Source organism: Armigeres subalbatus, unplaced genomic scaffold (assembly GCF_024139115.2).
Source record: "Armigeres subalbatus isolate Guangzhou_Male unplaced genomic scaffold, GZ_Asu_2 Contig1204, whole genome shotgun sequence".
Classification (NCBI taxonomy): Eukaryota; Metazoa; Arthropoda; class Insecta; order Diptera; family Culicidae; genus Armigeres; species Armigeres subalbatus.
The window spans coordinates 205,950-231,901 of NW_026941962.1; the positions used below are offsets into that span (position 1 = coordinate 205,950).

At 40.0% G+C, this 25,952-nt stretch overlaps 1 protein-coding gene and 1 pseudogene across 1 annotated transcript in view; one reads left to right on the forward strand and one right to left on the reverse strand.

Moving 5' to 3' along the window:
- LOC134202403 (uncharacterized) overlaps positions 1 to 18,650 on the reverse strand; it is a 190,515-nt gene extending 171,865 nt beyond the window's left edge. Inside the window, exon 1 of the mRNA XM_062677407.1 lies at positions 18,513 to 18,650. The gene's annotated coding sequence lies outside the window, so the exon portion shown is untranslated. The remainder of the gene's footprint in view (positions 1 to 18,512) is intronic.
- LOC134202404 (uncharacterized) lies at positions 7,524 to 9,960 on the forward strand (annotated as a pseudogene).
- Positions 18,651 to 25,952: the final 7,302 nt, after the last annotated feature.

Here is a 25,952-nt window from a genome sequence, read left to right on the forward strand (position 1 = left end):
CCTTTCAAATCAGATGTTCTTTATTGTGGCCTCGATGGTGGCATCGCATACCACTCGCCTACCATCTCAAACAACACGTGAGGTTGATGAAATACACCGAGGAGAAGTATTTGAGAGTTTTAATGAATGAAGTCATTTCTCACCAATTGATTTGAAGCGGAGTCATGAGAAGACCAGTGGGAATAAATAGTTTGATCTGCGACATTCGATTATTAAATAAACTGGCTAAGATCAGGAATTTATCAAACTAAATCAAACTAAAAAGCTCCTGGTATAATTCAATGCAAAAACAAACCATGTCTGTGCCACTGAATACAGAAGACGATAACAAGTTTCCTGATTTGGTCCATAACGGAGGAGCCATCGCTGACCAACTACAGCTGCCTCCATTCCACTCACCCCAACAACCAGCAAGAGGAATGGACGAACAGTCATCTACAACGTTTCCGTGAAACAGAATCTGTCGTCTAGACAAAACAATGTTAATGATCAGACCAATTATATCGATGAAAACAGGTTCCAGGAATTAACAACAGTTTCCTCCTCCACAATTCAGTTCGTGAAATGATTTCTTCGAATCGGTGCGCTGTATCTGGGGGTGAGTGGTCTTTAAAAAAACATTTTGAAATAAATATCAGCAAATGAAAGCTATCCTAAAAAACTAGAATGAAAACTATCCTAGAAAACTAGAAAATTTTCATCAAAAATGTAGAAACTGTAATAAAAAAATCAGTGTAATGAGAATTATATTTTTTTATAAAATTAAAAATCTGTGTTTAACATTAAAACATTTTCCTAAAAATAACAATCCAGAATCATATGTTAAGAACTATCTTAAGAAATATTTTCGGAAACACCGTAAATCAAGCTTTAGATACTGATAGAATGAACCACAAAAATCTATATAAAACCACCCATAAAAAACAAAGAGAATCTACAAATCTGGCATTGAACAAACTTAATGCTCTCTCTCTATGACTATACATACGCTGCGAAATCAACTTTAACATATCGAAAGTACTGAATGTTTAATCGTTTTCTACTACGTTAGTTAGAGGTGTGTACCACCAGCAGCAGTTTTTAGCAGCTCACCGCTGGTCTGATTTTTCTCACGCATTACTGTTTTGTAGGAGTTTACAATGCAGTGTACGTATTGCGAAATTCACGCTTCTATGACATTCAAATTAGAACTTGCAAAACCTGCACTTACAGAAAAATCCGCATTCCCTTACGAATCTAAAACATGCATTTCATTAAAAAGACGTTCTAGATGTAGAATCGAACCACCAGTGCATCGTGTGGTGCAAACACATTGAAATGACGCACAAAGGTGTCACTATTTGACAAATTATTCCACTTCCGCCGAGTAAAATTAAGACAAACGCCACAGATTACAATTTTTACACCGGCGCACACCTCTAACCGAAGCCCTGTTGGTTCCTCGACTCGAATCCACTCCATCAACGAATAAACTCACTGGATCCGGTCGTATTTGATTGGAGTATGCTACATATTGCTATTTGCTTTGTCTACCGTACCGTACCTGAATACCAGAGCAGACCGTTTTCCACCTAAGCACATGACGGACCCCAAGCTGGCAGTGGCAGCTGACGTTAGCAGTTCCTATTTATTTATGACAAGCATCGCTCGAAGGCACAAGGAAAAATTAAAACACATGCCATTCGTCGGGCGCCCTGTAGCCGTTTCGGGTCGATGATTGTACTACACTCATCCTAGGGTAATATGGAACTATATCAGGTGAGTCAGTGTCATTTTCCTTTGTTGCAGATATGCTATGTTTTCAATTGATTGCATTGAAATAATCAACCCTAAACTAAATGATATGTAATTTACACACTCACAATCTCATATCCACAGAACTAAAATCAATGAAACAAAATTTATTTCGCCTAATCAAATAATATTGATCGATCGATACCTAAATTCAACTAAAACTGGAATTGTTTTAATATGAGATATTGATATTTTATCGTACCTCGCCCTACCTTATGCTGTGTACCACCGATAGCAACCTGGATTGTGGAAGGTACGCTTTGTTCTCATAAAACATCACATCACAGACAGATATAATTCTCAGTGGAGATTAGCGTCACCCGAGTCACAAATAATAAAATTATTACCATTGGTTGCTTACTGTTGGCCATTATGGACTGCCACGGTGGACCTGATCCAATAATAACTACTCAATATGATAAAAATTGCGTGATACTGTTTGGTGTGAAACACGTAAACAATATCCAAAATAGATGTGCTACGTTCGTTTGTCTGTGTACGGTAGGTATGTTTACATTCGAATTGCGTCATAAATACCCACTTCAAGTGGGTGAACGGTCCAATGCATGATTATGATGAGTATCGTTCAAGTTTCACCTGAAGGATGAATACACTGATGACAATATTTGTTACATTTGAACCGGTGCCAGCGAAAGTGGTACATGTTACATTGAGTAAATTTTACAGGAGACGCATTTTTCCAAAAACTTCAAACCTAAAATTCAAATTTGCAATTTTTCGCAACTCAACTGTACCAACGTGTTATGACTGAAGTACCTAAAGGTATTGATCAGAAATATGCGAAGTTTCTTGGCAAATTTCAAGTTTGTTGAACCAAAATGCACATGTACCACTAATAATGGGAACAAAATGCAACAGAAACCGAAAATCGTTGCCAGTAAAAGTGGTACATGTACATTTATTAAATTATTTTAAACGGCAGTAAACCATCTTGAAATTCAAAATAGGGTTAAAATATGTTGCGGGAACATCCATGTTGTCAAATTTTCTTTTGAATAATCTGATTTTAGTGGGTAGAACTGTACATGTACCACTTTTCCTGGCAACGGAATTGCCATTGTGATATATACCAGAAATTAAAAAGTGCATATCTCCAGATTTAGTTGTCGAAAATCGCTTTTTCGTTACTCCCTTACTAGATCTTTGCTAACAGAAGCCGTTGGTGTAAAAAACACAAAATTGACAAAAATGGTTTATGTACCACTTTTGCTGGCACCGGTTCATTTGGTTATCGCGGACTTCGATTCTCATTGATTGAAACAACCTATCAATAATACAAAAATGCCATTTAATATGTTAAATGACTTTCTTGTGATTGCATTTGGGTAACGACATATATTTGCAAAAGCACGATGATGTTCAACTGTGGCTCAAATAAAACAAAACACAAAATAGGAATCTCGTAGTGAGATCATAGTCGGATTGATAAACAAATTTTATATTGTCTTAAACCAGTCTTCGTTTTCATATTTTAAACTGAAATAGCTTTCAATTTTACATGCATATAAGAAAAATATAGATACAGATCATATAAATTACTTGTGATAGTGGATTGAATTCAAAAGAGAATGAAAAAGTCTCTCACCTATCAACTCTGTATACATATACGATATTTAGCATACCGTTAGAGACTTTTTTCGCAAGCTGTCATGATAAAGCACTGATTCGGATGCATATACCCTATGACACCTTTTTGTTTTTTTTTAAAGCTCCAACCGCGCAGAGCATTGGTTCTGACGATGCATTTCAACTTGTTCTACACAGCTGGGCGGCCCTGCTTGTGATTGATTCGCCATTCGAACACCATGGAGAGCAACCATGCGTCTCCATGCACATGTGGTGTTGTGAATATTGCGGATGGTCTCAAGGTGAATGTATTTTTTTTCAATTCTTTATTAATGTGTTTTTAAAGAAACATGAAGTTCAACACATTCGAGGTGAATATGTATCTATTTTCGTTTTATCTGAATTGAGAAGAACTGAGAACATTTTTTTGTCTGAATTGAGAACAACTGTTTGGGGGATTGCTACTTCTTATTGATAAAAAGTCCCGAAATGTACATCTGTAGTGATTTTTAAAGGGTAAGAGGGCACTAACAGGCGGCTTTCATGGGCGAATACCATAAAGCTGAACATAAAACGATTGTCGGACGAGGACGTTGGGTAGAAATTCGCTCATAAGCTCGACAAAAGATTCGAAGGACACACAACTGGAGAAAATTTGAACGCATTAGGACAACAAGTCCACGAGGCAGTCAATTCAACAGCCACAAAGGTACTTGATTCCACACAAGAAAATCAACGGATAGCCTGGTTTGATGTGGAGTCGCAACGAGCAACAGATGAGAAAAATCAGGTCAGGAGCCACATGCTCGTAGCGGCTACACGCCAAAATAGAGAACCACATAAAGAGCTAAGCTGCCCATGATTTCATAGTTGACATACCAACCATTCAGAATTTCAGCGAATTTAACTTATTACGCGTTTACTAGGGTAATTCAAGCGCTGCAACATCGATACGTTGCTTATTTCAAGCCTCATTTAAGTGCTTACGGGTTGAAATGTTTTAAATTTGCGATGTTTGTCGCTAAATTTTTCGAAATAGACGCGAAAGTGCAATGGTTGTTACGTCAACTATGAAGTCATGGGCAGTAAGGGCAACTGAGGAAAAAACTCCACCGGCGTAAGAAACGGTGGTACCACGAAAAAGTATTTTGGAGACAGAGGGAAGATTTACCAGAAATGACGCGCGGAAGTTCTACAAAACGATTAACAACATGCGCAAGAAATCGCACTGGTGCCAGTCATGATCAATGACTACTCCGGAAATCTGTTGATCGACCGAGCAAGGGTGGCTGCTACGTGGAAGGAGCACTTTGAGCTTTTGCTGAATGGACAATCGGACAGATAGGGCACAAACAGAAACGGGATTGAGAATGATGGAGAAGCAGTGGAGCCACCAATGCTAGACGAAAGAAGAAAGGCTGCTCGAAAGCTAGGGAACGGTAAGGTCTCTAGGAAGGCCGGAACCCCGGCCGAGCTTTTAAAAGTTTGAAGTGACCGGCTGGCCGAAATGAAATGATTTGGGAGGGAAAAAAAATCCCTTCGAGCTGTTTTAGAAGACGGTCAACATCAGACCAAATGTTTACTGTGCGACAAAACCTTGATAAATTCCGGAAATACAACTTTTGGACTTTGGACTTTGTGGATTTTAAGGCAGCTTATGACTTCATGAAACGGAATGAACCGTGGGATATAATGCTAGAACTTGGTTTTCTGATAAAGCTTATTGGACTGATTCGTGTAACGCTGGGTGGATCCAAACCATTGCATTGGTTTTGCGAATACCATCGGCATCATTGGTGCAGACCGCAGAGCAGTGGAAGAGGCTTTCGTGCATTTATAACGTGAAACTGAAAGAATAAGACTGATCGTAAACTCTGACAAAACTAAGCACTTGGTGCCTGGCAGAGAACGGGACATTCCAAACGGTGTTGGTCCCGAGGTGGAACTGGATGGGATGCGATTTGAGGTTGTCGACGAATCTTTATGCTTGGAACTCGTTACATGTGATAATGATGTTAGCCGCAAAGTGAATAAACGTGTTGCGGCTGCAAGTAGGACTTTCTACGGTTTGCGTAGCTACTAGCCAACTAAAGTCCCGCAGTTTACAGATAATCGAATTCTCGGAATGTTTGAGCGAAAATACTGCGCTCAATACTTGGCGGCATGATGTAAAATGGTAAATGGCGCCTACGCATGAATCACGAGTTGTGCCAAGTGTACAAAAATTCAGACATCGGCAGCGTGACAAAATGTGACTGGATAGTACATGTATGCGTATTACGGAAGAGAGACCAGCAAAAGTAATGTTTAGCACGCAGTGTACGACCATCATAGGTATAGGTGTGTATAATTTTTATCTTAGCGACATTTGCGCTTCTAGTTTTTTTTTTGTTCATCAGTACATCCGTCACAAGGAAAAACAACTATTTACACAAAATAAACGATTATTCATTTTAAAATTGGGTAACATCTTTTTTTCAACACAGGATATGCATTTCTTGCAGCTCAACTTCTAAGCCCATAGTCCGATCCGAACAATTTCCGATAGGAAACAATGCACTATGGTCCAGTATACAGATTTACGCGGAAAGATGCATTTTATGCCAAAACTATATTTTTTAGAAAAAACTGTTGTTCTACAAAACTGTTCGAAATAGTAAGGCCATCATAATGGTGCTACCAAAAAATAAGGTGGCCCATCATATACAAAAAAATTAAGAATTTTTTTTTTTATTTCTCGGATTATTGACATGTTATGTTTTACAAAGTTGTAGCGCAGCTTATTCCAATCAGTTTTGCTAAAAAACTTTTTCTGTAGCTCTTAAGGCTCAAGACTCCATCACAATGTTTTGAAAATTAATGACTGTATCGCTTGTTTGTAATAGTGAGGCAATTGGTACGGAAAATTGCAGCAGCGACAAATCAATTTTGTGTACAACTGAGGTGGGTGGAAATGGGGTGTTAAAAATATGCCAGCTGATGCATAATGTTGCCAGACTTGACGAAATGTTTATTTTATATCATAAAACATGTTCACGGTGTATCAAATATATGGGTATTTACCGGTTAAAAATTGTGTATACACCACTTGGAATGTAACAGGAGCTTACATAACATGTTTAAATATTTATTTCTGGTTTATTTGTTCAATCCGACAAACAGCAATGATTTTTTCCAATAAATAAATCTGGCAACGGTGAAGAGATGATTATTTTCTTGTGTATGCACACCTTTTGTTTGCGTGTTGGCGTGGACGTGGCTGGCGTATACGTTGTATTGTTCGGATTGAATGAAGTTGCATCGCGTAGATTTTGTTCTCACCATTTCACTTATTGCGCTGGTGAATTTGAGTCTTCCGCATTTTATTGCATTTACAATACGGTCGTCAAATTTGTCTCTAACTTCGATTTTTGGAAAGCAGTTTTCGACAGTTTTTGGACGTGAAGTGAATTAATCAGTAGTCAAGATTGAAGACAAAGGTGAAACTCAGTTAGTGAATATGTTTTAGGAGTGATTAAATCAAGGAAACAGTGGGAAAAGATCAAGTGAAAAATCAAGTGCGTGTGTATGTGTCTGCTCCGAACGTTCGGAGTTAGTATGCGTTCGATATGAATGCGAATGTCGGTCTAGGAAAAAAGCAGTTTTCAGCGTTTTTCCAGAAATATCTCAGTTATTGTTAGTTAGAATAAGTGAAAAATTAATATGAAAATGTAATGAATATGAAATGATTGAGGTAAGTCGGCAAATAGCCCCAAAATATTGAATTTAGTTCAAAACTTTATTAGTATTAGTGCGGATTCGAATAAAATAATCGTCATCATCGGATTGATTACGGCTTATAGAGCCTTAAGTTGGCTGATTTAGAGCATTTTTACCTAATTGATATTTCCGGTTAGGGCAGATCAAAAAATATGTTTGCACGGCATTTGAAACAGAAATTCATATTCCTTATTATGTCAAAAAATTCAAGATATTTTTTTTTTATCTCTAGTTTTACCAATTTTACTAGAATCATGCTTTTTTTTTAAATAAAATGATATAACTCGTCAACGGAAGAAGATACAGATGATATTCCTATAGCAAAACACGCGTTTTGAAAAGCATCCAAAGTCTTGGTGACATTCGTGAAAAATTAAAAATAAAAACGATCGCACTCGCGGAAGACGGTCGAAGAAATGCGTACGCTTTGCGGAGCCCAGAAGCCAGACGTAACCTCGAGGGATGATAAGGAATTTGGAGTACACAATGCGCATAAATTATTTTGTCGGTAACATTCCACGGGGCACGCTCGCGGAGGACGTCATCCCTTATTTCAACAACTATGCGTCATTTATTACGCCGCTGTGAGCAAAAAGAGCTGCTATCTACGCAAATCTGCCATCATCAGCTTCATGAAACTGAAGCACACGAAGAATGCGTTCTGCCAGCAGCCTCACTATCTGGAGGGTAGCAAGCTGGGGGTTCACCTGATGGACAGTACGCCGTTCAATTTCGCAAAAGACGAACGAGTTCTTACCGTTAAGTTCCTCAGTCCATTCATAACTGATGATGGAATACGATTTGAGTTACTAAGTATGCTAAATATCGTCTATGATATGCGCTTCGATACGTTCGACGATCGGGCCAATTATGTGGCAAAGTATAAAATTACTACATCAACAATGAAGCAGTGAAAATAGTCCAGGGCTACGATCCTTCACCTCCGACAGATAAAGAAGCACGCGAATGTTCAAATATTGGAAACTCTCCTTTCCGACGTCAGAACGAAAAATATTTAAGTTATACCAACTACAATGAAAATGACAAGGAAGACATGGAGCTGCGTTGCAAGCCTAGAGAAGAAACCGGCATTTTTTTTAAGTCTCTCTTCAACGATAATTCAATATAAGTCAACAACGTTTCATTGAATACGACGCTGGAGCACATCCGAGATCTATTCATTAAATGTGGTGACATTGTAGACTATCGCGCAACTATCGTGTAAATAAAAAATCCTAGAAGAAGACACCAGCAAGGTTAACTTTGTGAGATTAAAAATAGATTTAGCTGCCGATTTGGCTTGCACGTACAACCAAAAAATGGTAAATGGTAAACGTATTCTGGTGCACCTGGCAAGGGAAACCTTGGTGGCCGAGCGAGAGCAATCGGTTCTTCTAGAAAGGCTAAACCCTGTGTCAACCACCGAAGATGTTCACGCTGCATTCTCGCAGATTCGAACAGTCAAGTACGTTCAGAAACAGTCTCCATTCACGGCAATCGTTTGCTTCAAAGATGAGGATAGCATGCATACCTAAGTCTGGACAGTTCATTACCAAGCAGCACACTTGTCATAGACAAGTTATTACAATTTATGTACGACTGAATCAAGTCATATATATGAGTTGCAGTGACCAAATCAGTGACCAAATGTGTTACTCGGGTTGTCAACCCGTGTTATGAGGAAAATGATCCTCGCCTGTTCATTAATTTCTGTTGTCAGGAAGAGCATATTTCATTCGAGCACTTGAGAAACGTACTTAGACCTCGTATTCTCCCTGAGTTTCACAAGCTTGAACTCGAACGGGAAGTGTTCGAAAGCTTACCCGATGATATCAAAACCCATCTTATCAATGAAGTATTCCTCGCCCGTGAAAAAATCCCAAGCTTCAACATGTTCCCGATGCACCATCAGATCAATATTTTGAAGAACAAATACCCCGAGTTTACTCAGCGGGAACACTTCGTGCGATTGACACCGCGCGAACAAGAAAAGCAGTTGGATGTGACGAGTAAACTACAGCATGTCAAGGTCACGGACGTGCTACCTCCGGCCCCCAAGCGGGTCCACATGGAAGACGCAGCTCCGAGGAAACCAGACAAAGCATTCGCAGGCAATTGGTACTCGGACGCTTCCCAACAACCCATACCAATGCCGAGCCCATTCCCAGACTCTGATATGGGAATGCAGCAGATGAATGAACCCATGAATGCTAACCATGTGGCTCAGACACTTCCATCGTCCGGTTTGCTCGGTTTCACTGATGGCAATGCACCTCTAATGGGATTCCCTCCACAAAACAGCATGCTCTAACAGAGAGGAGTCGGTCCTGGCGGTTTCTTTAACGTATGCCCTCCACAGCATCAGCCAAGCTTCAACAGGGGTAATGGTGGTCTCATGGGAACGTCACCTTTCTTTGCTCCCCCACAGACGGGTAGAATGCCAGGCCCGTGAAAAAAAAAAATCGGTGCAGAAGTTCACCGGAAAATCATCAGTCTTGCTCGCCATTTCGTAACTTTACAGTCTGGCTGGCTGCCACCACGGCGGAGCCGAGAAGAAGGGCCGACGAATACCCAGCTGTCGGTCAATTGTCCAATGCTGCAGCCTTGCCAGCTTCCAGTTCGTGTATCTGGAAAGAAGCGACGACGGATCAGACCACCTTCCTCGTGTACAACACCGTCAGTCTAGCCAACTATCCTACACCCGCGGAGCCGGAAAAAGGCCTCAACGATCTCCTCAGACGAAACGTCTTCGTGGCCAACATGCGAGGCTACTTTCAGCTTCGTGGCCCGGAGTGCGAGGCTACTTTCAGCGTCATTTAAATAAATTTCGATAAAAAGGCCTGTGAATTGATTAGATTTGACATTTATTGTTAATGTTCTTTCCATGCTGGGGTAAATACTTGTTATTCTTATCCGCAAACTTTCCCCTACTTATGTTCATGAAAAAGGAATTTCAGCATGGGAATTCAATAATCACACCCTATTTCTCTTTTCGCATTTGTCTTTTTTTTCTTGAAATTAATTTTTCCTATCTCACTAATGCACAGACCAACTTTAGGCTGGGTACTTTGACTATTTTTGTTATTTACAATTGATCAGAATTGGAAAAGTTTTTTATACTGATCATTCATAAAATCCTTAATGCATGGTTAAGAGTGGATTAAAATATCATTTCCCAATTCCACATTTTTTTAAATGTTTAAAAAAAATGTTCCTTCATGTCCGCGCCCCTTCGAAAAGTGGAATATTTGTAGGTCCTATTTTAGTATTTTTCAACAACTAATTGAATACAATAGTAGGTTATGGTAGTGGGGTGAATGATTCACTCTATTTTTTTTCTAACTTCGCACACGGAAAATGAAAATTAAGCTCATGAATCTAGAAATTTCCATAGCTCTGGAATTTACTCACAAGATATTTTGACATGTCCCGTTTTGCAAGTGCGTTTGTCCCGTGTTTTCACCGAAATTATCTGGTCAGCCTATATTAATAACTTTAATAGGCTATCCCTATTTGCATGCAATTGCGTCGATTACACCCAGGTAACCAATAAGCATTAAAGTAAGCACTATAGGCCAGCACGGACATCAACAACAGAGGTGAGTACCTTTTGGATTACATTTCTAAAAATGAAATAGATATATGTAATAGAGGAGATGCTCCAACATTCATGAACGCAGTAAGGCAGGAAGTTCTTGACTTAACGCTGTGTAGTCCATTCATTTCGGACAATATAAATAACTGGCATGTTTCAAGTGAAGAATCCTTGTCAGATCATAAACATATCATTTTTGAGTATGAGGCTGGAAAACAACTCACACAATATATCAAAGATCCCAGACAAACTGATTGGGAGCTATATAATTCTAAGTTAGATGCCGAATAAAATATATTTGTATCTAACTTAAACTCTTGGGATGAACTTGAGAAAAGCTCAAACCAGCTTTCTAGGCTAATCCAAAACTCTTTTAATGAAAGTTGTACCCTTAAGTTACGCTCTACAAATAGAGACATACCATGGTGGAACAACAGACTACAAAAACTGCGCAAAAGAACCCGAAAACTTTTCAACCGGGCTAAGCGAACACAACAGTGGGAACAATACAAACAATCCCTCACCGATTACAACCGAGAGATTAGGCGATCTAAAAGGATACATTGGAGGCATACATGTGAAAACATAGAAAATACTCCAGCAGCTGCCAGGTTGCAAAAAATCCTAGCCAAAGATCATTCTAATGGACTCGGTACTTTAAAAAAAGACAACGGCTTATTCACTACATCTGTGAGTGAAACTTTAGAATTGATGATGAACACTCATTTTCCGGGGTCTATTATCAGTTCAAATGAAGACCTAAATGCGAATGCAATAGGAACTGAAATCATTGAAATCAGCCATCAGATTCATGGAACAGTGAACGAAATTACTGAGTTGGAAAGATCCAGGAACGATGCACGCATTCTGGTCACACATTTTTTACTAAAAGAAAAGTCGAATGAGTCATAGATTCCTTTGAACCTTTCAAGTTACCGGGTAGAGATGGAATCTTTCCTGTACTACTGCAAAAGGGTAAGGCAATTTTAATACCTATTTTTACAAAGCTGTTTCAAGCAACTTTATCGTTGAGCTACATTCCATCAGTTTAGCGACATGTGCGGGTGACATTTATCCCCAAAGCAAATAAAAATGATAAAGCCTCACCAAAATCCTTTAGGCCTATAAGCTTGTCCTCCGTTCTACTGAAAACAATGGAAAAATAATAGATGAACATATCAAGTCATCATATTTAACCCAACTACCGTTAAGCAAACACCAATTCGCTTATCAGGAAGGTAAGTCATCAGTAACCGCATTACATGCAGTTGTTACAAAATTAGAAAAATCTTTTGAAGCAAAAGAAATTTCCCTTGCTGCTTTCTTAGATATAGAGGGAGCTTTTGACAACACTTCTCATAATTCCATAAAAAAGGCAATGTCAAATCGTGGCTTCGATAAATGCATTGTAGATTGGATTGAAGAAATGTTAACAAAAAGAGAAATATCAGCTAACCTTGGAAACTCTCACATTAGTGTTAGAGCAATCAAAGGGTGCCCACAAGGAGGCGTATTATCACCTTTATTGTGGTCTTTAATAGTAGATGATCTTCTCAAATACCTTATAGCCCAGGGCTTCGAAGTAATTGGTTTCGCTGACGATATTGTCATAATAGTACGAGGCAAATACAATGACATTATCGCCAACAGAATGCAAACTGCTTTAAACTATTGTCGAATTCGTTTTTAAAAAGTTCCAACCTAGGTTGGAACCAGTTCCAACCTAAGTGCTGTCAAAGTGTTTTTTTATTCGCTCAGGTTGGAACTAGGTTCGCACTAGTTCCAACCCCAAAGCTGTCGGGTTCGCACTGTGTTGTTTCACGGTTTCGCACCAGGTTCACCAATACAACTGCACTTCAACTGTCAAAACCATATGGGTGGAATAACAAGCCGAAGGGAAATACAAACCAGAGTAAAAACGAAACTGTTTGTGCATTTAATAAAAAATACGCATCGAAAGCCGTTTTACGGAATTTTTTTTATTCCCTATGATATTTGTCAACATTTGCATTATATTTAAATTCCCTTAGGATTTTTTTCAGTAATCCCAGGATAATTTGTTTTAAACGGAAATATTATATTGCAATTTGTTCTAAAATTCCACCATTAATTATTTATTTAAGTAGTTCTTCAAAAAATTATACGGAAATTCTTCAAAGTATTCTTATAATTCGTTCAGGTATTCCTCCTTGAAGTCTTGTATGCATTCTATTGCGAATTCTTCCCAGAATGCATTAGAGCAATATTTCAGGTATTCCTTCATAATATCTTTCCACAAGTTCATCTGGAAATTCCTCCAAGAGTTCCTGCGAAATTTCTTCCAAGAATTTCTCTGGAAGATCCTCCAGGAATTTCTCCGGAACTTTATCCAGAAGTTCCTCCGGAAGTCCCTCCAGAAATTTCTTCGGAAGTTCTTTCAGAAATTCCTCCGGAAATTTTCCCCGAAATTCCATCAGGAATTCCTTCGGATGTTCCTCCAATAATTTTCCCGGATGTTCTTTCGGAAGCTCTTCCAGGAATTGCTTCGAAAGCTCCTCCACGAATTTCTCCGGAGGTATTTCTGGAGGGACTTCCTGAGAAATTTCGGGAGGGACTTCCGAAGGAATTTTTGGAGGGACTTCTGGAGGTATTCCTGGAGGAACTTTCGGAGGAACTTTTAGAGAAACTTTTGGAATGAATTTCTGGAGGAACCACCGGAGGAATTCTTGGAGCAACAGCTGGAGCAATTCCTGGAGGACCTTCCGGAGGAATTCCTGGAGGAACTACCGGAGGAATTTATGGTGGAACTTCCGGATGGATTTCTGGAGGAGCTTCCGGAGGAATTTCTGGAGGAACTTCCGTAGGAGTTTCTGGAGGAACTTCCGGAGGAATTCCTGGAGGAACAGCTGGTGGGATCTCTGGAGGAACTTCCGGAAGATTTCCTGGAGGAACTTCCGGAGGAATTTCTGGAGGAACTTTCGGACGAATTCTTGGAGGAACTTCCGGAGGAATTCCTGGAGGAACCACCGGAGGAATACCTGGAGGAACTTCCGGAGGAATTCCTGGCGGTACTTCTGGAGGAACTCCTAAATGAATTTGATTAGGATTTCATGAATGAATTTCCAAATGATTTACTGAAGGAACTTCCGGAAGAAGTTTTGAAGTATTTTTGGGATGAATTCCTGAAGGAATGTTCCAAAGATTTTCTGAAGGAACTTCCGAAGGAAATTTTTAAGGAACTTCGGAACTTTCCTAACGAACTCCCGAGCTCCGAACGTAACTTGAGGAAGAAGAGGAACTTCTGAATAGATTCCTGAAGAAATTTCCGAAGGAATACCTGAAGAAACATCCAGAGGAAATCCGGAAAGAAACTCCGAGCAAATGCCTGCAAGAACTTGCGGAGGAATTCCTGCAGAAGCGAAAAGGAATAGAGAATCTGATGTAGATATATCCATCCAAAAGTAAATTTCGTAATTGGCGAAAATCAGAGCGCGTACTTGATCATTTTTATCATGATCTGATTCGTTGTGGCCCACAAACTGCCAGTGCACTGGTAAAGACCGGTATGGTGTCGATCATATGTTTCGAATCAAAACAAACAGGATGCCACGCACACCACCATATCCAATGACAGATGGAACTGAAAACGTTTTTTTATTCAGGATTCGGGTTGGCACTGACCCAGGTTTAAAAACGAATTCGACATATGTCTCCACATGGTGCGATAGAGAAGGATTGAGTGTAAATCCGTCCAAAACCACTATTGTGCCCTTCACGCGTAGGAGGAAATTCTCACTAAACAACATGATATTGAAAGGTACACGATTGGAACTTTCAAATACAGTCAAATTCCTTGGCGTAGTTCTTGATAGCAAACTTAACTGGAACATGCATTTAGAACACGCCATTAATAAAGCGACAAATGCTCTATGGATTAGTAAACGAACTTTTGGTAGGAAATGGGGACTTAAGCCGAAAATGATCCATTGGATATATTCAGCTATAGTAAAACCAAGAATTACCTATGGTTCGTTGGTCTGGTGGCCAAAGACGAAAGAGAAGAGTGCTCAGGTGAAGCTCGAAAAACTTCAACGATTAGCGACTATCTCAATTACAGGTGCAATGAGCAGTACACCATCGAGTGCACTAAATGCTTTACTGTACATGCTTCCTCTGCATCAAATTGTACAAGTAGAAGCTGAAAAGATTGCCTTGAGGATCAGAAGATCCGAAAACCTCTTAGGAGGTGACCTTAAGGGTCATCTTAGCATTCTAAAAAACTTCAGTATAAACTCCCTAGTAATAAACAATGAGGACTGGATGGAGAAAAAATACAATTTCAATAGACTATTCAAAGTAATTGATCCTGGGCGCAATACATGGTTGAATGGAGGACCAACACTTCGTTCAGGATCAATTACGTTTTATACTGACGGTTCAAAATTGAACAACCATGTGGGAGCAGGAGTTACTGGCCCTGGGATAGACATATCGATTCCCATGGGAAGTTGGCCATCCGTATTCCAAGCGGAAGTTCACGCAATTCTAGAGTGTTCTGTAATATGTTTGCGTAGGAACTACAGACACTCAAATATATGCATAATGTCCGACAGCCAAGCAGCTTTGAATGCTCTGAAGTCGGCAACATGCACTTCAAAACAAGTTTGGGAATGCATTCAGTCCCTCCAAAATTGTCTTGTCGGAACCAAGTTAATCTATATTGGGTTCCAGGACACTGTGGAATAGATGGTAACGAAAAAAGCCGATAGGCTGGCGAGACGCGGATCGGCAAGGCGGTTTACAGGGCCGGAAGCTTTTGCAGCTTACCAACTTCTTCTCTTCGTATGGAGCTGAAGGTATGGGAATCTATGAAAATAGAAACCAATTTTAGGAACGCAACTAATGCCAGGCAATCGAAACGTTTTATCACTCCGAATGTTTCCATGACTCGCAACATCTTAGAATTATCTAAAAGAGACCTAAGCACTTATACGGGTCTCATTACAGGTCATTGTCCGAGTCGATATCATTTGAAGCTTATAGGAAACTTCAGAATGATCTATGTCGCTTCTGCGACATAGAAAAAGAAGATTCGAGCATCTGTTATGCCGTTGTCCGGCAATTTTTCGAACAAGACAAAAGTTCTTCACCAAGGGGCTTATAGAACCACTTGAGCTTGGTAGAACAAATCCCAATTCGGTGGTGCATTTCATTCGAAAAGCTGAGCCGTGTTGGGGAGAAGCTGTTAGTCAAACAATGACGATCACTTCCAATAGCGATACGCCATAATGACATAGCAAGAAAAAAAGGGGAATATATTACAATAGATCAAAAAAATGGTCGCAGTAATAAAATATACCCGACAAGGAAAAAAAAAAAAGCACTATAGTAGCATTATACTGGCATTGAATATGCTCCATGCTGTAAATAAGCATTTCGATTCTAAATAAGCATTGTCAAAGCAGTCATGAGAGGCATAGTCTTATAATAGCATTTTGAATGCACAATGTTGTTTTTCGTTAAGTGCAATGGAACAGCTACATTAGTGCCACTTTAAGGCCTGTAGTGTTCATACGTCAAACGTTTTCCAATATGGAACCATATAGCGGACTATTTGTCCAATGAACATACATTTGATAAAAGAAATCGGTACGTGCAGAATGATTTTTTTTTCATTCCGGCCATTGACAGGAGTACTTGTCGTTAACCTAACCCTACACTAATTACATAGTTTAGCTACATTTTATTATTCCATTGCACTATATTCGATGGATGCATTAAAGCAGCACTACTGTAGCTGGGTATGACGTTTGTGACGGTTGCATTCTGAGATGAGTTAGATTAAGTTTCAATGTTCCTGAAAGGGGGTTTTGTTTATGTTGGGCAAAATTATTCACACTACCATTTCTCTCTTATGGTAAGAGCGATGACAACTACAGCGTCGGGTGGCAAGAGCGCGAGTTCGAATCCCGCTCGAAAAAGTAAAAAATTATGTTCCATTTCAAATATGAAAATACAATAACGATATAATATGAAAAAAAAACTATGTAGAAAAAGAATTAGAAAAAAAATGCCATTAAAAAAACTTTTTTTCTTGTTTTAAAAATTAAGCATTTATTCAGCATTTCGGATGCTGCACAAATGCAACTCAGCAAAATTTCTACTTTATCGATAAAGTAGGATTCAGCATTTAAGCAGCCATATATTGGGCCAAAACCTGCATTAAATTAGCATTAAAGGCAACTATAGGGCTTATTAGCATTTAATGTTTTGCAGTAAAGGCGCATATAATGCCACTTAAATGCTTTATATAATGCTTACTGGTTACCTGGGCATTGTTGTTCAGTCCAACTTTCTCCAACTTTCTTGTCGTAATGTCCCACAAGCAGGTAGATGGCGAACCCTGAGCATCTCAAGCTTGGAGAGCTAGTTTGGGACGTGCGGACGTCCACTGCACAGACGTATGGAGTCAGCAGCAGTTACAAAATCATCGATGAAATATTTTGAAAAACCCAGTGCCTTATTTCTAATGACCATGCTTAACTTTCGGTGAAAAAAAATTAGGTACATGAAACTTCGATAATAATCCATTTTTTATGTTAAGTATGTTAAGCATAATAACTTAAGACATAATGTACATTGGGCAAAATTCAAAGTCCTTATCTTGGTACCCATTCTTTAGTTCATTCGCGGTTCTTTGATATTGTAGCATTCCTCCAATTTCCATATTTCTCCTAAAATAGTAAATCTTTGACATTAACATTTTTCCGAAAATTACGTTTCCCCGAATATTATGAAGTATCATTCTTCTTCTTTTTAGCATTACATCCCCTATTGTAACATTGCCAGTGTTCTCTAAGCACTACCACCAGTTATTAGCTGCGAGGTTTCTAAGCCAACTGACCATTTTTGCATTCGTATACACTGGTGAAAAACGGTATTAAGACAAACTCATTTTCCATACAAAATGGCCTTGTTGGGAGGTCAATATCTCGATTCTTAGCGATTCGATTGGGCGGATTTTTTGCCAGCAGGCTTAAAATAACTTGAATTTTCATCCAAGGAATCTTTTCTATATACACGCGTTTTTGTTGGAAATAATTATAAAGACAGGTCTGTTGTATGGAGCCCCATATAAAACATGGTGGCTTTATAATTATTTCCAGATTCGGAGGTCAAAGTTAATTGACGTATATAACATTCACTCAGAGATCAAAAGTTCAAGATGAAAACAGGTGCCCAGTAATTTTTTTTTGACCAAATCGTATCGCTGCGAATCAAGATTTCGATCCTTAAACATCATGAAAATGTATGAAAATCATGTTTGTCTTTATATTTATTTCCGGCTATTTATCATGATGCTAACACGATAGTACTTCCATGCTCAGAGATGTCGAGAAAATTTCCTATACTGGACCGGAAATCGAACCCAGCCACCTTCAGCATGGTCTTGTTTTGTAGCCGCGCATCTTACCGCACGGCTAAGGAAGACCCCTGAAGGATTAAGTATCATATTGTTTTGAATTGAGCCGATTATGTATTGTGTAAAATGGATGCCTGTAAAATAATTGTAATATCATCCTCCATTCGTTTAACACAAGTCGATTCCACAGCATAAAGAATGATTTTGATAAACGAAAAGTCCATGGAGTCACCATTATTGGAAAATTGTGAGTTTACTGTTCCTCGAGTTCCATGCTGACCATAGATTTAAAAATGTCATAAATATGACAGAACACTGTGTATGTATTACTGTGATGAAAAAATAAGCCATTGTGAATTATTATAAAACACTTACATTGCTTCTTGTGATGCTACACGGCCTCTAGTGGCTCTGGATGTTTTATTCGCCCATCAATATCCAGATATTGCACTCATTGATCACTATTGCACCATGTGCTGATTGTTTTCAACGAAGAGTTTTTCGCATAATCACAAATCGATAACCCACAACGGATAGGTGGAAACACAAACAAATACACCATACTTATTCTAAAACATCTTATTGCACCATGGTGGACACATGAATGCTTGAAATTCTATTCACTAGGTGCTTCATTCAACACTTATTTCATAACACTCGCTTATCTAACCTTTACGTAAGACTGCAATATTGGTACGTTTGTGGGGGTATGAACTATTGATCTAATTACTGGAACAAGCAATGCATGAGTAAGCATTTCACATTCAGAATGATGTATTGTACACTATTGCAAAATTAACGCAATTAGAATAAGCACACTATTAAACACTGTAACTACTGGTTATGATATATTAATTGCGCCTCTGACGCTAGTTTTTATGTAACACGCATCTACACAAAACCTTGCCACAAACTGTATTATTCGTCTCGGAAGGTCATCGAATATCTGCTGGACTTCCGACTGCGTATCCTCCAACTTCAGCTCCAATAAACGATTTCCGAGGAAAAACGTGTAGACTGTTATTGTATTTACAACTCATTATCCGTCGTCAATTCTCCGTCACCACTGTGGGACGTACTTCAGCTCACTCTAATTCGCTGGAAAACGGCTCCCTCCACCTACTGACCTCCATCCTTCCCCCATGAGAGCAGCCGATTATGAAACAATTTTCCCCTTTAACCTCCGCCTGACAATCCTTTAAGAGCTCAATCGAAAATCCACCAAAAAGGAACACCGAACTACATCAATCCATTCACGATTTTTGAGAACAAGGACGAAATCACGAATCCGCGCCTTCTTGGCGTGCACTTCCTAACTTCTTCTTAACTATTAGCCTAGGTTGTTCGACACGATACACAACACTACTATTCCGAGAACCGCGGGCCAGGCCGCGGACACAGGCCGCCGGAATGCTATTGTTGATGATGATACTACTACTCTATAGGTACTAAATGTTGATTGCTGCCGCCGTCTCACCCATATGCTTCTCGCTCACTATGTACAGCAGAGTTTTCTCACTAGGTAAGCCGCTGTTTCACCTCACTTGGGACAACACATAGAAGCACACACACCCGCACCAGTGGACACCGTCTTGGTGGAACGCGCGGAGACATCGCAACAGGACAACAGTTTCTCGCGGACTGAACGAGAAATGGAGCCTGCTCGGGATATATATCCTGCAGTGGCTCATTCCGGAGCTCGGCGCGGGAGCCCCGAGAGAGAAACATGTGAAATGGGGATTCTGTGGAAATTTCTTGCTATCGTGGAGAAAGGGAGAAAGTGCTGCTGGAACAAAATTTGCTAAACGCTGCGACTGATAACAATCAACCGGTTGGCGTTTTAGGCGCGGAGATCTGTTGAAAAACAGCTTCAATCCTTTAGGCATCATATGCAAGAAACGTTACATAATGTATCAAAAGTGATGCTTTAGTTCAGCGGTTCTCAACCTTTTTCTTGAGAGGTACCCCTTCGAACTTTTGCGTGATTTGAGGTACCCCCTCTCGAAAGTAGGCTTCCAATCCTCTTGAAATATAATTCCGAGCCCTTTTGAAAGGAAGCTCCTTTAAGCTTTTGAGTCCCTTTAGAGTAGGCTTCCGCGCCTCTTTATTAGAGGTTCTGAGCCTCTTGTAGAGAGGCTTCTGAACCTCTTGAAGGCGGCTTTCGAGCCACTTAAAAGGAAGCTTCCGTTTCATCTTGAAAGAACGCTTCTGAGCCTCTTGATAGTATGCTTTCAAGTCTATTGAAAGAAAAATTCTGAGCTCGGAAGGAGGCTGCCGAGCCTCTTGAAAGAAGGCTTCCGAACCACTTGAAAGAAGGCTTCCGAACCTCTTGAAAAGAGGCTTCCGAGCCTCTCGAAAGGAACCTTCAGCTCCTCTTGGAAAAAAGCTTCAGAGCCTCTTGAAAGATGGCTTCCAAGCATCTTGAAAGGAGGTTTTTGAGTCTCTAGAAAAGGAGGTTTTTGAGTCTCTAGAAAAGGAGGCTTCCGAGCCTCTTGAAAGGAGGCTTCCGAGCCTCTTGAGAGGAGGCTTCCGAGCCTCTGGAGAGGAGGCTTCCGAGCCTCTGGAGAGGAGGCTTCCGAGCCTCTGGAGAGGAGGCTTCCGAGCCTCTGGAGAGGAGGCTTCCGAGCCTCTGGAGAGGAGGCTTCTGAGCCTCTAGAGAGGAGGCTTCTGAGCCTCTGGAGAGGAGGCTTCCGAGCCTCTTGAGAGGAGGCTTCCGAGCCTCTGGAGAGGAGGCTTCCGAGCCTCTGGAGAGGAGGCTTCCGAGCCTCTGGAGAGGAGGCTTCCGAGCCTCTGGAGAGGAGGCTTCCGAGCCTTTGAGAGGAGGCTTCCGAGCCTCTTGAGAGGAGGCTTCCGAGCCTCTTGAGAAGAGGCTTCCGAGCCTATTGAGAGGAGGCTTCCGAGACTCTTGAGAGGAGGCTTCCAAGCCTCTTGAAAGGAGGCTTCCAAGCCTCTTGAAAGGAGGCTTCCAAGCCTCTTGAAAGGAGGCTTCCGAACCTCTTGAAAGGAGGCTTCCAAGCCTCTTGAAAGGAGGCTTCCGAGCCTCTTGAAAGGAGGCTTCCGAGCCTCTTGAAAGGAGGCTTCCGAGCCTCTTGAAAGGAGGCTTCCGAGCCTCTTAAAAGAGGCTTGCAAGCCTGTTGAAAGATTGCTGCCTAACCACTTGAAAGGAGGCTTCCGAGTCTCTTAAAAAGAAGCCTTCTAGCTGCTTGGAAGAAGGTTTCTGAGAGGCGTAAAAGGATGCTTCTAATCCTCTTGCAACGAAGCAACCGAATTTTAGGGGAAAAAATCATTTTGTTCATTCGACGTTTTGTTCGTTTGATCTTTTGTTTCGCAGCCCTGCATACATTGTGCTGGTTGTGGAAGGCAAGATTCAATTGAGATTTATTGATCGCATTACATATTATGTACAATATAATTTTTTTAAATAGAGAATACACAATTATCAGAACTTTTTCAATGAATTTTGATTGAAATTGCAATATGTCCGCCATTACGCATTTTTGTCTGAGGTACCCCCTAGGGCCAGTGAAGGTACCTCCTGGGGTACATGTACCCCAGGTTGAGAACCGCTGCTTTAGTTAATTATGGAACACCACTCAATGGAGCATGTTGAACATTGATTCTTGTTGACTAATTTGATTTCCAAATTAAGAGGTGTTGAAGATATGTTGAGATTAATCCCCCGAGCGTAGGTGATGTCTTTCTCGCTTCTGAAGCTTCTGAAAAAATAGTAGATTTTGAGTTTTTGTTTCCAGTGGGGTGGATTGGCAAAAAAAATGTAAATAACTCTGGAACGCAATGGCCGATCTGGCCAATTTTCAATTGCAAAGCCTAGGCCGCATTCCGAGTCGAAAACAACATGTTGCGAGTAAATCGGATAATACTACGTCCAAAAAAAGTGTGTCTTACATGTTTTTGCATACATACACCCAAACAGACATCACCTCAAATCGTCAAGCTGAATCGAGTGGTATATAATACTATGCGTCTCCGAGCCTTCTATCAAAATTTCGATTTTGGAGTGGTCCTATATACTTTCTATTTACTTAGTATACTGCCCATGTTCGCATATTTGTAACACTCGCATTTTTGTTCATTTTATAAAAATCCTGTGAATCCTTAAGAAAGCTCAATTTACTGCATCTAATCCCACAACAGTAAAATAGGCTTTACTAACATGCTTATCTGTGCTAAGCTGGAAAGCTTTAAAAAATCAACTAAAATGCAAATGTTACAAATATGCAATCATAGACAGTATACGAGAAAAGTAAAAACATTCCACCTAGTGCTGATTATGCCTTTCTCGTGCACTATATAATGTATTTTAAAAATCACATTAAAAAGGTCGAAAAAGCCAAAAGCTATGGCCAAAACAAGAGGGCCATTGGCCGCCAGCAGCGAGAGTAGGAGCAGCCGACGTAAAGGTAACAAGGGTGTCGGTAGTGGAGCCACTGAAGGTGGCAAAGTTCTACAACCCGAGTAAAACATGTTCAGGTCAGCCATGAGGAGCCATGGTCTTCCTGGACGAGCGGACATTGCCGCATTAGTGGAATAGACAGTGTTTGGTCGTGTTATCGAAACCTGGCAAGCCACCAGGAAACCTCTCAACGTACAGACTACATAATCTGTCTAATTGATAGGGAAGCTACCAGAGGAGTTAATCTTGAACAGGCCGTCGCTGTTCGTGGATTCTGGAAAGTTCAACGCAATCATCGGCACGGTAGAAATGAAAACGGCAGATTCTTCGACAAAAGTTAGGCGAGGTCAAACTGCTGCTGGAAATTCGTCGATTGCTGTCGTTGACAAAACACTTCAACTCGCCCAGCTGGTTAAATTGGGAAGAATTGAGGCAGATTTTACGACCGTGATTGTAATGAATGATCGTTGCCTGGATCGTTGCCTTGGCACGGTGGTTTACATACCACTAACCATGCCGTCCACAACCAGGACGTCAGGCAAGAAGATTCACGCTACGATTGTGTGCTGTTCAATAGATGGTCTTCCTGTCTCACACTCTATCGTTTCATACTTGTTCGCGCTCTAGCGAAAGGCTTTCAATCTGTTGATTTCCAACTGACCGAAAAAGCCGATAAAAAATCATTGGGAAGAATTTCAATAGCAGGTTTATGCATATGGGATTTCTCGGTCATTAGGCAAATTGGCCGACAGGGTGTAGTGCAGTCAAGATGATCGAACGCTTAAGGGCTCCATCATCGTGTTAAATTGTACTGCAAATATGGTGGACAGTCGCATCCGTAGAACCATGACCAGCAAGGAATGAAATATGCTCAAGCTGCATAAAGTGCTCCAGGCACCATGAAAGAGATCCTTCGGATGTTCATACAAGAATAATGATTTGCTGCAAAAGAAATTTGCAAAGCGTGTACATGCAATAGATATAGGCTTTTCCAAAAATTATAAGTCCATTTCTCGCGCTGATTATCAAAGGGGCGCAATTGCATTGATCGATTTTTCTTCATCGATGTTTTCATCTTATTAATGCAGCGAATTTCAAAAGTTTACCTTTGATTTAAAGGTTCGCTTGCACCAGAAGCAGCAATCATGGTTGTAACTTTTAATTCAGTTGAGTTTTTACCGAAAGAAAAAATCAAACTATACAGTTACGCCCCTATGATATTAAGGGCGAGACTAGGTTTTTCAATTGTTTTTACAAGTTTTTAATTACTATGTTTTGAACCCGATTTATGCATATGCACAATATGCGATTTTTTTAAATCTTTATTACGCCGTTACAAATATTTAATTGACTTTTTGTCCTACTAGTCTCTGAAAGGTCAAGGGGGGGATAATAAAAAATAAATATTAAAATGAAAAAAATCAAAAAACTCCTCGGATTTGTTAAAGAATGTTTTGAAAATCCTCAAAATTATCCGAATTTTATTTTGTTGCCCCTTCAAAATATCATTTTTTTGGCAAAAAAAAACCGAGGGGGGGAGACAAAATGGATTTTAAATATTTGTATCGGCCTTAAGATGTTTTTTAAATTTTAAATTAAGTTCAACACCGCACAACATGTGACAGATTTAGTTCGAAAAATTTCTTGTAGGGTAACCACTTCCTTCGGTAGGGTTTGATCCCACCAAACCAGAACGCTAGACAGGTGCTTTCCCTACTAAGCAACGCAGGACCTCCGCAGCTTAGCGGGTACTTATGAAACCAGATTCCCAGCACCAAGCACGTAGCCGAACACTCGTAATATATTTTTCAGGACTGACTCTCTCACATGTATTTTTGTACAATGCCAACCAAGTAGGATAAGTATTTTGTATTGTCTGGCTCCTAAACACTTGCTTGCTACAGGTATACGTTTATTATCTTGTCAACTTTCTTATAGTGTCGACTTTTACCGATTTTATGGAACTAAAGCAGGATTTTGTCTTTAACACGGTTATGAGTTGTTTGCACAAAACAGTTTCAAGCATTTTTGACACGTTTGTAACACGTATTTTTGAGTTCCTAGTTTTCATTGTGTACTATTAGCGCATTGAACAAATAATAGTTTATTGAGAATCGGCAATCAAAAACACCCTTCAAAATTTTTAAATTTGTCTTATGAAAATCTGTTAACGTCCATGAGTATTTTCATTCGTCCAGTCTAAAATTCGATGGATTGCTGTCAAATAAATCTGTTGGTATTGGTGTGCGATTTCTACAAATACACCAAATTAGTTTTTTATGCGGTATCATACCGTGTTAAATAAAAATAACATAAATTCGATTAATATTGGCCTGTTCTGAATATGATATGTAATGTACCCATTATGAAGAGAGCATGTACCATATTTGAAACCGGAAAATTGATCTTTAGTTCCGCATTTAGATCGAAAGGCCTTATTCCAGGAATTTCTTGGATGACCAAGAACATATGCTGTGAACACATTCTGTTCTTTGTACTACAGAGAGCATGTTCCATATTTGAAATCGGAAAATTGATCATCTACGTATCCTTTCTCTGTACCACAAGGTGCACGTACCATACTTAAAACAGGACTGCAAATCTTTGTTCCTGAGCTCAAGCCCTTTCTTGGATAACTGGACGACTTAGGGTCTGTTCACAAATTACGTAACGCAAAAATCCGAGTTTTTGACCCCCTCCCTCTCCCTCGTAACTAAAAGTAACATTTTTGGTACCCCCTCCATCCCCCATGTAACGCGTAACTGTGAAAATTTCAAAGGCAGATTTTTTTCCCTTCTCTGAAGCGTTTGGGTTTTGGAATTTTTAACAACACTGTTAGAAAAAGGGACGGCACATAATTGAAAATCAAGGATATCAATCAGACCGCATCGTGCTTTCGTGCTGTGCGGTTCTTTCTCTCTTTGCGGAAGGAAGTTTTTTATACTACCCGAAACTATTTTAATTTCAACAGTGCTTCTTAGCGCTATTTGTACCCACTGATCCCGTTACGATCTTTGCAATGACCCGTGCCTTCGTTTTAAGTTGGACCCGTTTGCGGGAGTAAAATTCCGACAAGTGGTGGTAATCCTGCTGGGACACCGTTCTGGGAAAAAAAACCTCTTAGAAGGTCACGTCTCCACGCTCAGCAATGAGTATTAATAAAAACAAGAGGAAGTGGAAGTCTCTGAATTCTCCACTTCCTTCTAGGGAACAAGGTTTCAAGACCGTCCTGCCATAGCGCGGAAAAAATAGAAGGAAGCTGGAGACTTCAGATATTCCTTCAAACTCTAATGTCGGAAATAATTCTTCTCCTATCGAACTGAGCAATCAGTTCGATTTGATTAATGATGATATTGAGCAAATCGAATCTAGCCCAGGTGATTCGATTCATGCGAAAAAGC